We start from the raw sequence: 15871 nt of genomic DNA on the forward strand, positions 1-15871 counted from the left end.
TGGTCCGGTATGACCAAGGATGAGCATTGTGGATGGAACATTTAAATAAATGGGGCCCCAAAGCTCTCTGAGTACTTGCGTGATGTATGCCATATCTCATGCTAGGGGCTGGGGGTGAAGAACAGTTTGGTCCATTGAGGCATTCACCTTCTCTAATGTATATATTTTGTATTTTCTTGAAAATATAAAGAATTATTATTCTTAAATAACATGATAAAATATGAAATATCTGTTCTATAATACTCTATTATATATATATTTAAAATAAAGAAGTGAGCCTAGATTTTGGAAATTGTGCAGCCTAAGAGTCCTTTCAGTAATAGATCAGGACCTGGGTTGGAATCCTGACTGTTAATTTTCGCCTATGAGAACTTAAATGAGCCATTTTACTCTCTAGCCTTCAATTTTCCAAATCTGAAAACAATAAAAATGACAATAATAATTAGCACATATGTACACTTTAAGATTTTCAAAACACCTTACTTTATATTATCTCACTTGACCTTATGATCAAGTGAAATAATTTAAGTAAATAGTAAATTTTAAGTAAATAAAGCAAAAGTAAGTAAAAGAAAATAAAAATAAATATCCCATTTGAGTGTTAGATTGTGAAGTGCTTAGCACAATGCCCCAAAGTGCTATTTAAACACTGATTTCTTAACCCCACTACTACTACCAATTTGATCTTCACAATAACCCTATAAGGCAGATGTTATTATTTCTCTTACTTTGCAGATGAGAAAAATGAAAGTGAGAAAAGTAAAGTTACTTACCCAGAGCCACACAGCTAAAACTGGACTGCCACTTGTTTTTCCTGATGCTAAGTCCAGCAGCTTGACCTCCTTAAGTTGGATTCTCTTGTTTAGAGGGACAGAAGTAGGGGCAGCTAGGTGGCACAGTGGATAGAGCACCAGCCCTGAATTCAGGAGGACCTGAGTTCAAATCTGGTCTCAAACACTTAACATTTCCTACCTGTGTGACCCTGGGCAAGTCACTTAAACCCAATCGCCTCAGAAAAAAATAGACAGAAGTGGGTTTGAATCAATGATTTTATTGAGGTAGAACATTTCTATTTTTGTGATAATGCTTCCTCTGTAATTTCTAGGATCATAGGACTAAGGAGGAGAGCTGGAAAGAATCTTAAAAACCAGGTATTTTTTAGATAAGGAAACTAAAGACTAGACAGATGTTAAGATTATAGACTTAGAAGTGAAAGGGACTGTAATCAGTCAATAAGCATTTATTAATTACTTCTTATGTTTAAGGTACTAAGCTAAGCAGTGAAAATAAAAAAGGCAAAAAATGTCCCTGCCCTCAAGTTGCTTACACTCTAACCAGAAAGAAATGTAATATAATATAATAAATGTACTGTAATGTAATATGATTGATATAATTTAATGATATGACATAACGTATATGAATGTGTGTGTGCATGAATACATATACATACATGTGTGTACAAGACATATACAGGAGGAGAGAGCACTGGGAAAGGCCCTCTGGTCTTTGAGCCGAGTCTGGAAGGCTGCCAGGCAAGGACAGAAAGTATTTAAGCATGGAGGACGATCCATGGAAAAGCCCAACAATGGTAGGTGCTGTGTTTGAGGAACATCCATAGGCCATTACTGATGTCCAACAGGGTTGTCATTGTCCCACATTTTCTGGATCTCCAGACTAATGGACATCTGCCATTATACCATTCAAAGATGGTTTTGAACCCAGGACCCAATTCCAGATCCAGGACTCTGTCTTCTGCACTTCTGTCAATTCTAAATGTCATCCCAGACAGAGATTGCAATTTGCCTTTGACCACAGAGCCGGTCAACTTGAATCTGGATTTTTCTGACTCCACAGTGAGCCTTCTATGCACTAACAACATCTTTCCTCCGCTGGGCAGCTGGGGGTAATGACAAGCTTTTTAAGCCATTGGGTAACTATAAAAAGGCCAGCTCTTGTCCTAAGGATTATGCCACGTTTGAGCCTGTGGCTGGCACTGTTAGCCTGATACTCCCCAAATAATTGGCCAAAAGGCCTTCTTGCTGTTAATTCCTTCTTTCCATGTTTCTTCTGTGAGGGATTCCTTCTAGGGTGGCTTCCATCTGTATCCAGGGAGCAGGGCTGACCTGCAAAGGGATTCCAGGAGGCTGTTTCAGAAGCTCAGACCCGTGGAGAACCAGCAGCCACTCCTAGGTTCTGGAAAGACAGCGAGGGGGTAGGAGCCTTGGGATTTCTGCTGCTGCCGCTGCCCTTACTACATCTCTCCGGTTCCAACATCTGAAGGCATTCAGAGAAGCGAGGACACATGAGCCTCTGCACTCCTTGATGTGGGTCCGTGCAAAATCCATGTTACAAAATGCCGCAGTAAAATCACTACATTTAACAACTTAGCTTCTAGCCCACAGTAAATGGAGGAGTTCTCTGATCCTGCCCGGTCCCACAAAGGGAAAACGTATTGTCAAGCAAAGTGCCAAAGCCCAAATGGTTTGGTCCATTCCCGGAGAACCGAATGGAGCATTCTCAGTGGCTCTGCTCTCTCAGCCAGGTGGGTCCTTTCTTCAATAGTGCGCTATGAAAAAGCATTCATCCCATGCGATTCTCCTTCGTGTCCTTCCCTAAACTTTCCCAAGGGATCCAGCCAACGAACTAGGGATCATTCTCTCATTCTTGGAATAGTTTGTGGGATTCCACTACACCAGCCGAGCTGTCCATCTGTAATTGCTCATTCTTGCTACGTGACTGTACCACCTTCTGATCAGATCTTATGAATTGTACATAAAACAGAGCTCCTATAAAAACAGCCAAGCAATCTCCATTTAAAACAGCTGGTTTTTAGCCATTCTTGCTTCATTTTCCCTAGTAGCCAAACGGAATGTCAGTTGGATTTTTTTTTTAAACGAAAACCCTAAGCATTAAGTGAGATTCTGGGTTACACAGTACAGTGGGAAAATTTAAAGTTGAAGAACATTGGTTCAAAGTCTGCTTCTGCTACTTATAATGTATGTAATTTTGGCCAAGTCGTTCCATTTCTAGGATTCCTTCTTTACAAAATAAATGGGTTGTGAGTTAATCTCAGTTACTCTTCTGTTGTTAGATGAGTAGGGGCAATTGTATATATATATAAAATCCTGCTATTAAAACTTTGGCTCTTGACAATGTAAATGTGGGATTGAAACCGACTCTTTTTAGCTTTGATTTCATAACCAAAAAACTAATCAAACAAATGAGTGTGAATAGAGCTCTCTTCTTGGCTCAATCAAGGTTACCGTATAAGAGACATCATTCCCTACATGATTTTTATAGAAGCAAAAAAGTGATTAAAAAAGCTAGGAAAGATTCCAATGGTCTGGTTTGGAGAGATGGAAGCAAGCCTGGTATTTGAAGCCCACTTTTGAAGGGCAAATGGAGGACTAAGCTGGGGAAGAAAAAGGAGAGATCAAGGAGAATCACTGCCTCCACTAGATTGTACCTTCCTTAGGTTAAGGACTGTCATTTGCCTTTTTTTGTATCCCTAGCACTTAGCGCAGTGCATGACATGTAATAAATAATAAGCATTTGTTGACTGACTCTATAGGCACCTCAAAGGGAAAAACAGCCAGATCTAATGGATATATTAAGAAAAAGTCAGAACTTTCCTCAATTTCTCCTCCCAATGCCTCTCTACTCAAAAACACTATAATATTGTGCATCATTAAGCAAATATTTCCAGTAAACTTAATCTTATCTCAACCACAAAAGAGGCTGGAGGTTAACTAGAGCTACATATAAATATAAGGTTAGTAGAGGGCTTGACTTCTGCCCAGGAGTGAGGAAATTTCATTACTGGAGGCTTGAAATGATCATGACTGAAGTCAGAACTTTACATCTAAAATAATCTTCCTTACAGAGAGGTGGCCCTTACGGGTCATCCTACTGCCTTCTAGGCTTTCAAAAGAGCCAATTATCACAACAACGTTAGAACAGAATCATAAATTTAGAACTGGAAGGAATTTTCGAGGCCACCTGGTCCACCCCCCCCACACTTTTATAAATCTGATGCTCAGAGAAATGTATTGATTTGTCAGAAGTCAGAGGAAGTCAAGAAGCCGGGAGGCTTTGTGACTCCATAACCAGGCTCGTTCTTTGGGTTTGGGCTCCAGTTTCCGCATGGGCACCAAACGTGGAATTATTACTACATCAAAGGAGATGCTGGTCCGGGTCATCGTTGCCACATTGCTCTCTGAAAATAATCTACAAGTTTGGAATTCCACCAGAGCTGAACGAGAGTCCTGGTTTTTCACAACTGAAACAGGACTGACTTTTGTTGTTTCTCATTATATTTTGCAAAGCTAAACTCTCTGACAAAACCATTGACCATCACGGCCTCTCCTTCCTTTGTATTTCGCCTTTTCTTAATTTCCTGTGGTCTGATTTGCCATCCTTTTCTTTCAACTGAAAATATTTTCTCCAAAGCTTGGCCCAGTGATCTCAGAATTGCCCAATTCACTGACTTTTTCTTGATCCTCATCCTTCTTAACCTCTCCATAGTCTTTGCCATTGCTTGATGATCCTTTTCTCCTTGATACTCTTTCCTTTTCTCTCTCTCTCTGTGTCTTTGTTTTGCTGACACTGCCTCCTCCTTGGTTCTCTTATTCACCATCTTACTGCTCTTGCTCAATGTCCTTTGCTGGATTTTTAACCAGATTGCACCACCTGATCATCCTGAATATAATTCTGCCCCAATCTTCTCTCTTTTCTTCTTTCTCTAAACTATTTCTCTTGCTGATCTCATCAGCTCCCATGGATTCAATTATCATATTTATGCAGACCATTCTCCCATCTATTTCTCCAATCCCAGCCTCTCTCCAACCTCCAGGCTCACATCATTCTCTATTAGATCTCTCAAACGAAATGTCTACATGTTTTAAACTCAAAATTTTTTTACCCAAACTCATCATCTTTTCTGCCAAAACACTACCCATTTATGTACTTTTCTGTCACTGTAGAGCACACCACAGTCATCCAGGCTCACAACCTCATTCTATTTCACCCCTCTTGTCCAACCTGTTGCTTTTACCTTCATAATGACTTTGGAATATCCCTCTTTTCTCCTCTAGTAGTCTCACACCTGGAACTTTTCAATAGCCTGCAGGTTGGCCATTCTGTCTCAAGTCTCTCCACATGATCTTTGATTTTCTGCTCTGCTAACAATGTGATCTTTCTACATTGTCCTGTATCCAGTCATCCTGACTCCCCTCATTCCCAAATCCATAAATTCCACTGGCTCCCTATGAACTTAAGGATGAAATAGAAAATACTGTGTTTTAAAGGCTTTTAAACCTGACTCCTTCCAACTTTTCTAGCCTGGAAAATTTGTGAAAAAGTTTTCCCCAGATTGTGAGGTCCAGTGACCTTTCTTGCAGTTCCCCACATAAAACACTCTCTTCCCAAACCATATATTTTCACCAGCTGAATTCTCTCCCTCCTCATTTTTTTTTGCTCTATGATTTCCATATTACTTAAAGTCTCAAATAGAAGCTTACCTTCTGCAAGAAACTTTTTTCCAGAACTCTTGTTTGTATCCATAATGTTCTACCTGATATCATTCTAATTTGTCTGCATGTCACAATTCCCTTTAATTGTAATCTCCATAAGGACAGGACTTTGGACAGTTTTTATCTTTGTATTCCTAGTGTCTAGCATATTTTTTGCATATTTGGACTTTTTAATTGAGTTTTCTATTTCTTCATCAGATCGATCACCTCTCTAGAATAATGACAGTTTCAGGAAATGTTTAATTTTGAAAATTATAAATAATATTGCATTAAAATTTGAAATTGTGTTGAAATCTAAAAAAAGAATTCCCCTCTGATTCTAGTGCCTTCCTTCTGAAATGATCTGCTATTTATAGCTTGTCTGCTTTCTTTGCTGATAGGCTATGAGCTTCTTGAGGTTAGAGAATGTTTTCAACTTTATGTCTGTAGTGTTTTACACAGCATCTAGCACATAGTAGGTGATTAATAAGTGTTTGTTGACTTGATTTGATCGTGCATCTATTATGGACTAGAAGGAACTACATTGATTTTTAAGAGTTATTATAGGTCACTGTACATTTCTGAGGTGATGTTTTAGCTGCGGTATCCGCAGTGTTCAGCTGCATTTTCACTTCTTTCTTTTTGAAGGCCTTCTGTCTCCTTGTGTATAACAAGTATGCACAGATTCCCTTTATATTTGTACAGCATAAACTTGGCATTAGAAAAAAAAACTCTTGAGTAACGTGCCATAACATCAAAAAGGCTTCAGACAGAGCCCACCACCACACAGCCGTCGTCTCTGCCCGGAGTTGTGATATAGCTATCAGTGCTGGGGAGCAAGATGGAAAACCTAAGGATCTTGGAAAGAACAGAGAGACCTGCCAGAGACGGGCGTGTAGAGACACATCTTGGCTGACTCTGCCTTTTTTAGGACTCGGACTGTCCCATATTATTCAGGTTCCCAGATGGGAAGAGAAAGGGGGGGGCAGAGGGCAGGGTAAGACGTGGGTAAATGTCACAAGAAAAACCTAGTTTTGAACAGTAATTCCCCCACCTGTGATACTGACCTTGTCCATAGTCTTTCCCATCAACCCTAGAGTTATAGCTAAGACTTTTAGCACCTGGGGCAAGCAGCCAGGTCAGCTGGGGAAGTACACACGGAGTGCACGAGTTTGGAGAGGAAGCATGCGGAAACATGACCCAAGTTTTTTCAATCACTGAAGGAGAAGGCAGAGTACTTAATAAGGTTACCACCCTTCAGAAGAACCCTTCACGTTGCCCATTTGGTCCAGTCACCTGCCTTGGTTACAACTCTACTCATCTCTCATAAACGATAGAGCCTCAGAGCACTCTGAGCTTTGCCTTATTGATTCTGGGTATCGATTACTACTGAAACCAGTTTTTATGAGGCCCTTCACTGAACTGCTGAGCCAATTAGTCTCTCTAAAGTATTGGACAAACAAAAAACTTGAGGATCATGGTTCCCAGTCATTTAATTCTTGAGACATACAAATACATCCTTTTAAGTAATGTCAGTAGAGAACAACAAAAGGAAGGATGGTGAATTGAGAGAGAACATTCAAAAAAGAATAACCAGCAAAGTAAAGAACCTTCTCTTCAAATTACATGGAAATCATAAAAGGAATTTAGTGTGTTTAGTTTGGAAAAGCTAAGACTGAAAGGACACAACCATTTCCAGATATTTTTAGGGTAGTCTTATGAAAAATAATAACAGGTAAATGATGGGCAATAACTATATAGTAAATTATAGGTAATTAAAAGGTAATAACTAACATGGTAACTAGAATCACTAATAGAGAGTCGGGAAGTTATGAGTTCAAATTCTGCCTCAGACACTTACCTTCTGAGTGACCATGAGAAGTCACTTAACTTCTGTTTACCTCATTTTCCTCATCTATAAAATGGGAATAATCACAGCACCTACCTCCCCAGAGTTGTCGTGAAGATCAAATGAGATAGTTTTTTGTTTTGTTTTGTTTTTAGATTAAATGAGATAGTAATGGCAAAGTGCTTAGCACAGTGCTTGATACATAATAAGCACTACATAAATGTTAGCTATTAGTATTCATCATTTTTAACCTAATTCTCAGCTAAGAGGGGAAGTTATGAGTTACTTGAAGAGGAAAGAAAAGATGGATGGGAGAGTGAGCCAGTTAGGAAGGTGGAAAGGAGCCCTTGATAACAGCCTTGAGATCCACAGGTGGAAAAATGTTTGTCGTCCCGCTTTTTATGGTGCCAAAGAATTGGAAAATGAGTAGAAGCCCATCAATTGGGGAACAGTTGAATAACTTATGGTATATGAAAGTAGTGGAATATTGAACAAATATTGAATAAGCTGATTTTAGAAAGGCCTGGAAGGATTTACACGAACTGTTGCCGAGCAAAACAAGCAGAACCAGGAATGTATTGGGCACAATAATAGCAATATTGTGCAATGATCAGCTATGAAAGACTTGGTTCTTCTGAGCAACTTAGTGATCCAAGGCGATCCCAGTAATTTTGGACAGAAAACACAGTCCCCCCTGGATGTACCGGAAGCAGTACATTTGTGGATGACCACAAGATTGGGGAGATATGACCACATCTGTGGAGTCATGGGAATTGAGTAAATTCAAGATAGACTGATTAGCAAAGGTAGGGGAAATATATGTGTCTGCCAAAGTTCCCTGGCAGGAAGGAAGAAGGTGAGGGAGGAGCCAGGGAGATATTCTAGAGATTGGCGAACAACTAGCAGAATTTTTCATTGAGTGGTCGATACAGGTTGTGTGACTGAGAAGGAGTAATTCTGGTACGTGGTAAATTGGGAAGTGGCAATGGGGAGCCTGGAGTGTTCTAACTCCCCCACTTTGATCAGTAAATCAAAAAGAATGCACTGAAGTGAGAATGGTGATAGAACGGGAGCCGGGGAGGCTGTACCATCAGTAGGGAGTCAGGGTTCAGTGAAAGCCAGAAGAGAAAAGGAGTGGGGAAGAAAAAGATTTAAGATGAAGGTGAGTTTGTTCTTTATGGAGCAAGCATCCCAACCAGCACAAGAAAAGGTAGCTTGAGAGTGGGAGATTGGAGGGAGAGAGTTGAGGGGGATGGAAATTAGGGAACAGGCAGTCGGGGATGGAAAGTGGGGCTTGAATAATGACAGGGGTTCAGAATCCCTGGCATGGGGAGGACATGACTGGGTGGGAGTTTGTTAATGAGTTCACATGGATTATTAATATCACTGGGGGTTTGGCCTCGGGGTGTTAGACAGCTAAAGTTGGGGGGGGGAGTTCCAGGGAGCTGACAGAATGGCATTTCTCTTCTATCCTTGCAGGCAGACTAGGCCGAGAGATAGCAAAGGAACAAGATGGAATAGAGTCTTTATGTCCCCTACAGGCAGAAAGAGTCCCCTAGAAAAGGAGGGAGTTCAGCCTGGGATACTGACAGACCATGGGATAGCATCGATCCAATCCCCTGCAGACGGGAATACCCCAGCCAAGCAACCATCATTTCTCTGCTCCCCTGAAAGCAGGAAAGGGCCAGCTTAGGAGACCAGAGCCTGGGTGAGTAGCTCTGAAAGCAAAAAATAATAATAATAAGGCTTTCAGTGAGACTTTGGAATCTATATAGTAATAATTTAATTCCAAAATGCAATCATTTTATGCACTTGTGGGATTCTATTGATCCTCAAATATAAAAATAATTTAAAAGATTACTGCTTATCTAGCACTTTAGGTTTTATGAAGAATTATTTTATATATTATGCCATTTCACCCTCATTTGATTATGTTGATTCTAGGAGATAGATACTATTATTATTCCCATTTTAAAGATGAGGAAAATAGAGCCAAGAAATGTGTTCAGTCAGTGACAAGCTAGTCAGTTTCTGAGATAGAAATGGAATTAAAGTCTTTTTTTATTCAAAATTTAAAACAATTTATCTCAAATCATTTCTATCTGAATTCTGTCCAAAAAAGAGAAAACAAATGAGATAATAATAATAAAAACTGGTAATTATAGTGTTCTATATTATTTGGGGAGTATTTGATCCTCAAAACAATCCCATGAAGCAAATCCTATAGCCGTGATTATCCTCATTTTACAGCTTCTAAAGATTCAATTCACGGAAACTGAGTGGCTGCCCATCAGTTCTTAGAGAATAGCTGAATAAGTTATGGTTTATGAGTGTTATGGAATATTCTTGTTCTATAAGAAACGGTTGGCAGGATGATTTCAGAGAGGCCTGGGGAGACTTATATGAACTGATACTAAATGAAATGGGCAGAACCAGGAGATCATTATACAGGGCAACAGCAAGTTTTTGCGATGATCAGTTCTGATGGATGTGGCTCTCTACAACAATGAGATAATTCAGGCCAGTTCTAATGTCTCTGTGATGGAGAGAACCATCTGCATCCAGAGGGAAAACTGTGGGAAGTGAGGGTGGATCACTACATATTATTCCCACTCTTTTTATTGTCGTTTACTTGCTTTTTATTTTCTTTTTCATTTTTTCCTTTTTGATCTGATTTTTCTTATGCAGCAGGATAATTGTGGAAATATGTACAGAAGAATTGCACATGTCTAACATATATTGGATTACTTGCCATCTAGGGGAAAGGGTGGGGGGAAGGGAGGAAAAATTTGGAACACAAGATTTTGCAAGGGTGAATGTTCAAAATTATCTATGCATATGTTTTGAAAATAAAAAGCTTTATAAAAAAATAAAGATTCAGTTCAGCAGGAAGAAGAGGCTTAGGCTAAAAGGTTAAACTAACCCATGGTTACATAATGAAAGAGTACCAACTCAGACATCTGTGGGATTTCTGACCATCTGATCTCTTGAGTACCAGAGAATTAGAGCTGGAAGTGGAACTTCAAAGGTCAATCCCTTATGTTACAGATGATGCCCAGAGAGGTTATGTCACAAAATCATTCAAAGTCGTGATTTGAACCCAAGACCTTTAACTATAAATTCAATACTTTCTCCCCACATTGGGTTACTCTTTTGACTTGACTCGATCAATTATTTCAGTCAGTAACAGCATTTTTTTTAAGTGTTGTCCTTGAGTGAATGGTCCAAATCAAATTTATCTGGCCATCCAGAGACATAATCCAAATCAGCTGTTTCAGAGCCATGGTCACTTCTTACTTGAGAATCTCTGCCTTTTAGCTGCCCCAAGCTGCCGTGCAATATCATCCTTGTTCATGGCTGAGAGGATCTTCCTTTTTTCACACATGCTAAAATCACGGCAAACAGCTTTCTGGGTAGCGAGGTGGACTCTCTCCTTCCCTCTCTTTATGTGACTTAGGGGACATTATCAAGGAATCTGGTAGGAGCTGAGTGCATGGACACCCGAGACTTCTGGCTATGGAGAAGACAGCAGGAGTCGAAAGCTCTTGTAGGAGATGTGGAGGATTTGATGGGAAGAACCCAACAGGGATGCCTTGTGAGCCAGTTACTCAAGAAAGCAAATGTCCCATAACAATCCCTATGCTTCAGCCCTTGGCTCTCCATTGATGGCTTTGGTTATTATTTTGCTAAGCCTCCTTCTGACATCTCCGCTGGATCCAACTCTGGCTCAATTACTTATTAGGTGCCATCCGTTCCCCCGGCTCTAAGATGAAGGGCTGCATTCTATGACAAAGAAGGTCCCTCCTACCTCCGAGTGCCCTTTTGGTCAACTAATACCCATTTATTGCATCAAAATTGTGCTTATTTACTTAAAATTATGCTTACGATTTTAACTCTTCCATGAAAATATAACAAGTTTTGAGTTGCTAGCCACAGACTTTGCCAGAAAGATTCCTATCAATTTATGCTCCATATAACTTATCTGGAGGCAGCTAGGTGGGATAAGCGAGTAGAATCCCTCCTTGCCTGACAGTCAGAAAAACTGGATTTACAATCCTACCTTTTCAGACATTTACTAGTTGTGTCACCCTAGGTAAGTCACAATCTTCTCAGACTTAGTTTTCCAATCTGCAAAATGGGGATAATAATAGCACCTACCTCCCAGAGTTGTTGTGAGAATCAAATTGTGTGAGGGCATATATACACAAATATATACACCTATAATCATACTTATACACTTGATATATTTATTTTTATATATTTAATATATTTTTGTGGTTTACATAATGTATAAAAATGTACATTATATGTATATGATATGATATATAATTATTATATTCTTAACTGGAGGTTCCACATATGGACAGTATGGTGCTGGCTGACGGAGGACCTGTGTTTTCTTAGTGTTAATTGACAGGCCAAAATTAGCACAAGCGGCAAAGAATTGATCCGTACTTTGTTGCATCTCAGCTTCAGAGGCTGCATTGAGAGCACAATCATATACAAACAAGAAATCATTCACCAACACATCCTCCACTTCAATTTTGGCTTGTTGCCTTGTCAAGCTGAACAATTGACCATCAATGCTGACTTTGATTCCACGTTCCCATTGAGGCCCTTTGACAACATGGCTGGAAACATCGTGCTAAAAAGCGCAGGAGCAAGCCGACAGCCTTGTTTCCCTCCCCAGGTGACCAGGAAGGCTCCAGAGTACCGCGCATCGTCCAGAACACGGGCAAGCAGGCCACCATGAAATTGATGCACTGTATTGATGAGGTTTTCTAGGCAAGCAAATTTTGACATATTTTCCCATAAGCCCTCACCACTGACAGTATCAAGGTGTCAGATCCCCAAATGTGTACAGACCTGGGCAAACGGTGAAGTTCTGGACGCTGTGCTGAAGTTCTCGGCAGTACGCTTTCCAGGGATGTCCACATTGATAATGAGATTGACAAATACATTGCTAGAGTCAGTTTAGTGTTTGGAGGCTCCAAAGGGAAGTGAGGGAGAAGAGAGGTAGTAGATTGACTATCAAACCGAAAGTCTACAGAGTACGGCAAGCCCTCATCAGAGAAGGTGCTGAGCTCTAGAAGCAAAGCAGAAAGGAATTAACCCAGAAGAAACACAAGGTGTGCAAAACTGGAGAAGCCGCCCCAAACAGGATATTTGTGTCCAACCTGCGTTCTGAGCTTATATCGGTCTGATGAGCCACAATCGGACTCACCGCAACTCAACCCTAACATAATGATGTTCGAGAACAAAGGGCAACAACCAACCAATTATATTCTTATAATATATGTCACCTTATATAATATTTTGCAGATCTCAAACTACTATATATATATGTGTGTGTGTATATATATGTGCACACATATAATTATATTTGTATATTTTATGTATTTATTTTATAATTATGATTATATGATTATATAATATAAATAAAATATATAATTATATATATATAATATGCTAAATAATGATTATATTCTATAATATATGATACTATATAGAGAATTTTATAAATCTGAAAGTACTATATTAAATCAGTCAAAATAAAGTGTTTATATTATTAACAATATTGGTTATTATATACTTCTCTTTCCCTATAAAATGCAGCTTTCTGAGAGTAGGGATTGCTTCATTATTTATATCAGTATCTCCAGGACCCAGCACAGTGTTTGGTAGCTTATAGAAGATAAATAATAAATACTTGTCAATTGATTAATAATAACAAATACTCGTCAATTGATTAATCGTGGGCAAGTTAATTAGCCTGTCTCAGCCTGTTTCCACATCTGTGAGATGAAGATAATAATTGTATATATTATATGTACATGCATGTGATTATATATGATATATGTAATATTTTACACACATTTGTATACATATAAGCATCCACATAATGCTTTTCCGACTTTATAGCCATTATTGTTATTATTATTTGGAATTGTCTCCCCTGTTAGAATGTAGGCTTTCAGCAAATAGGAACTGATTCCTTGTCCTTGCATCCCCGCTCCTTATCCCCAGCGCCTGGCACATAGTAGGTGTTTAGAATTGCTTGTGATTGATTATTTTCAGGTGACAGAATTTGGAGAGTGACAGAGATCAATATTAGGCCTCAAAAAAGTTCTCTTTTCAAATGAAAAGGAAACACAAATTAACTGTAAATGAATAGGGACATAACCTCCCAGGATTCCTGAACAGTTCCTTGTAAAGCAGGATGGAAGCTTGTTTCCAAACGAGTGTTTCTTTCTTCCAGAATGAGCCCTGTGACTGAGCTCTCAACCCGGCACCTGGACAACGAGCACGCCAGCCGGCCAGATGAAAGCAACGGGCAGAGGAGAGAAGCAAGGAGGATGGCCGTCCACCCTACAGGATGGGCGTCCACCCAATGGCCGGTGTCAAGTGCCATCTCATCCAGGTTAACAGAAAGTCACCGAGGACTCCAGGCTGCTCCCGTGGCTGCAGGCCAACCTAGACCAGCCCCAAGTATGCCCACAGATTTCATGATGAGACTTGGCAAGAGAGGCTTAAAGGGAACCTGGAAAAGAAATGGGCTTTTGAAGAGCGTCCAATACATTCCCCATGGGCCGCTTTACACGGCAACATCAAACTGGCTAAAAATGTCCAGGAACTAGGTAGGAACTAGGTCATGCTCAGAAATCTGTGGCCACCCTCCAGCCTCCCCAGACTCCCACCCTCCCTTCAAACAGAGAGGCAGGATCAAAGCCTCAGGCAGGGAGAAGGGAAACAAACAAACAAAGAGCCCACCTCAAGCCGACTCTTGTCATGAAAGGCAGCCAAGAAATAAGACACACAGCCTGGGTCACTGAACATTAATCTCAGGAGTTCTTTTGACACCTAGAATTGGGAGGCCAAAGTTCTGCCCGTGCACGTGGGCTCATGAGGAAGTCCACGGGGTAGCTCTTGATTCTTAATGGGGGCGTTGCCAGGAATGAAAGAAGGAAGGAAAGAGGGAGAGAGGAAAGAAAGAAGGAGGGAGGGAAGAAGAAAGGAGGAAAGAAGGAAAATGGAGGGAAAAAGAGACAGGAAGGAGGGAAAGGAGGGCAAGCAGAAAGGAAGGAAAGGAATGAGGAAGGGAGGGAGGGAGGAGGAAGAAAGAAAGGAAGGAAGGTTTGTATACTTCCTGCTATGTGCCATTCCCCGTGTTAAGGGGTCACAAATAAGATTTTTTTTGATCCTCACAACAACTCTGAGGCAGATGCTGTTATTATCCCCATTTTATCTCCATTTTACAGATGAAGAAACTTAAACACAAAGAGGTTCAACGATTTGCTCAAGTTCACCATAGCTCGTAGATGTCTGAAGCTGGACTTATAGTCAAAGATGTTTTCTGTTGAAGGAGAGACTAGAGTTCTTCTGACAGTTGTTGAATCCTCTGTACCGCAGGAGGCTTTTAACTTGTCAGAAATATCTCCTTCTTACCTACGAAATGCACAAATATGCAAACACTAGATCTCTGATTTTGTTGGTTCCGAGAGCTGAATGCATGAAAATACCTTTCCATGATATAGATTGACTTCAATTTGATCTGATTTAGTGAATATTTATTAAGCACCTACTAAGTACAAGGTACTACACTATACATTAAAGATGAAAAGAAAAAAGATAAAATAGTCCCGACAAGGAACTTATATTCTATCAGGATGGGAGTGGGAAATAATATGTACGTGGGAAAGCATATACAAAGTAAAAACAAAAAAAAAAATTAAAAGAAAAACAAAGTAACTTTATCTAATCAATTAACCAGAATCAATAATGATAGCATTTCTATAACACTTAAGTTTTCAAAGTGCTTTATTTATGTTATCTCATTTGATCCCACCTTCATCTCTGAGGTCGATACTATTATTTATCTCATGTCACAGATGAGGAAACTGAGTCTGAAAGGTTAAATGAGGGGAGTCATACAGGATTATATAACTAATTCAGAGTATATGGCATAATTTGAACTAGATCTTCTTGACTAACTTTTTATCCATGATACCACCTTGCTGCTTCTGATTCAGTGTTGCTAAAGTACCTACTGTGTGCCAGTCACTAAGCTAAGCGATGGAGGTAAAAAGCAAAAATAGAAGATTTCTTGCCCTCAGCAATATAGATTTGGGAAACAACATATATATGTAAGTATGAACATATATGTGTGTGTGTGTTTATATTTATATATAAAATAGATGCAAAATGCATATAAAGTGATTCCAGAAGGGGAAGAAGTCACCAGCAGTGGGAAACCAAGAAAGGCTTCATTAGAAAGTGGCTTTTGAGGAAGAATTGGAAGAAAGTGAGAGTCTAAGAGACAAGGGAAGACCAGGCTGGCATCCAGGCGTGGGGGACAGATGGTCTGGGAATTAGATATGGAGAATAAGAAGGTCATTTGGGCTTAATTGGAGAATATCAGTACCTAAAAATGCCTCATCAGAATAGAACCTTGTTGATGACTAATAAGTCGAAATGTAGTAGAAATAAATGTAAAGTCTCACACCTGGAATCA

This window comes from Sminthopsis crassicaudata, chromosome 3, assembly GCF_048593235.1.
Source record: "Sminthopsis crassicaudata isolate SCR6 chromosome 3, ASM4859323v1, whole genome shotgun sequence".
NCBI classification, from domain to species: domain Eukaryota; kingdom Metazoa; phylum Chordata; class Mammalia; order Dasyuromorphia; family Dasyuridae; genus Sminthopsis; species Sminthopsis crassicaudata.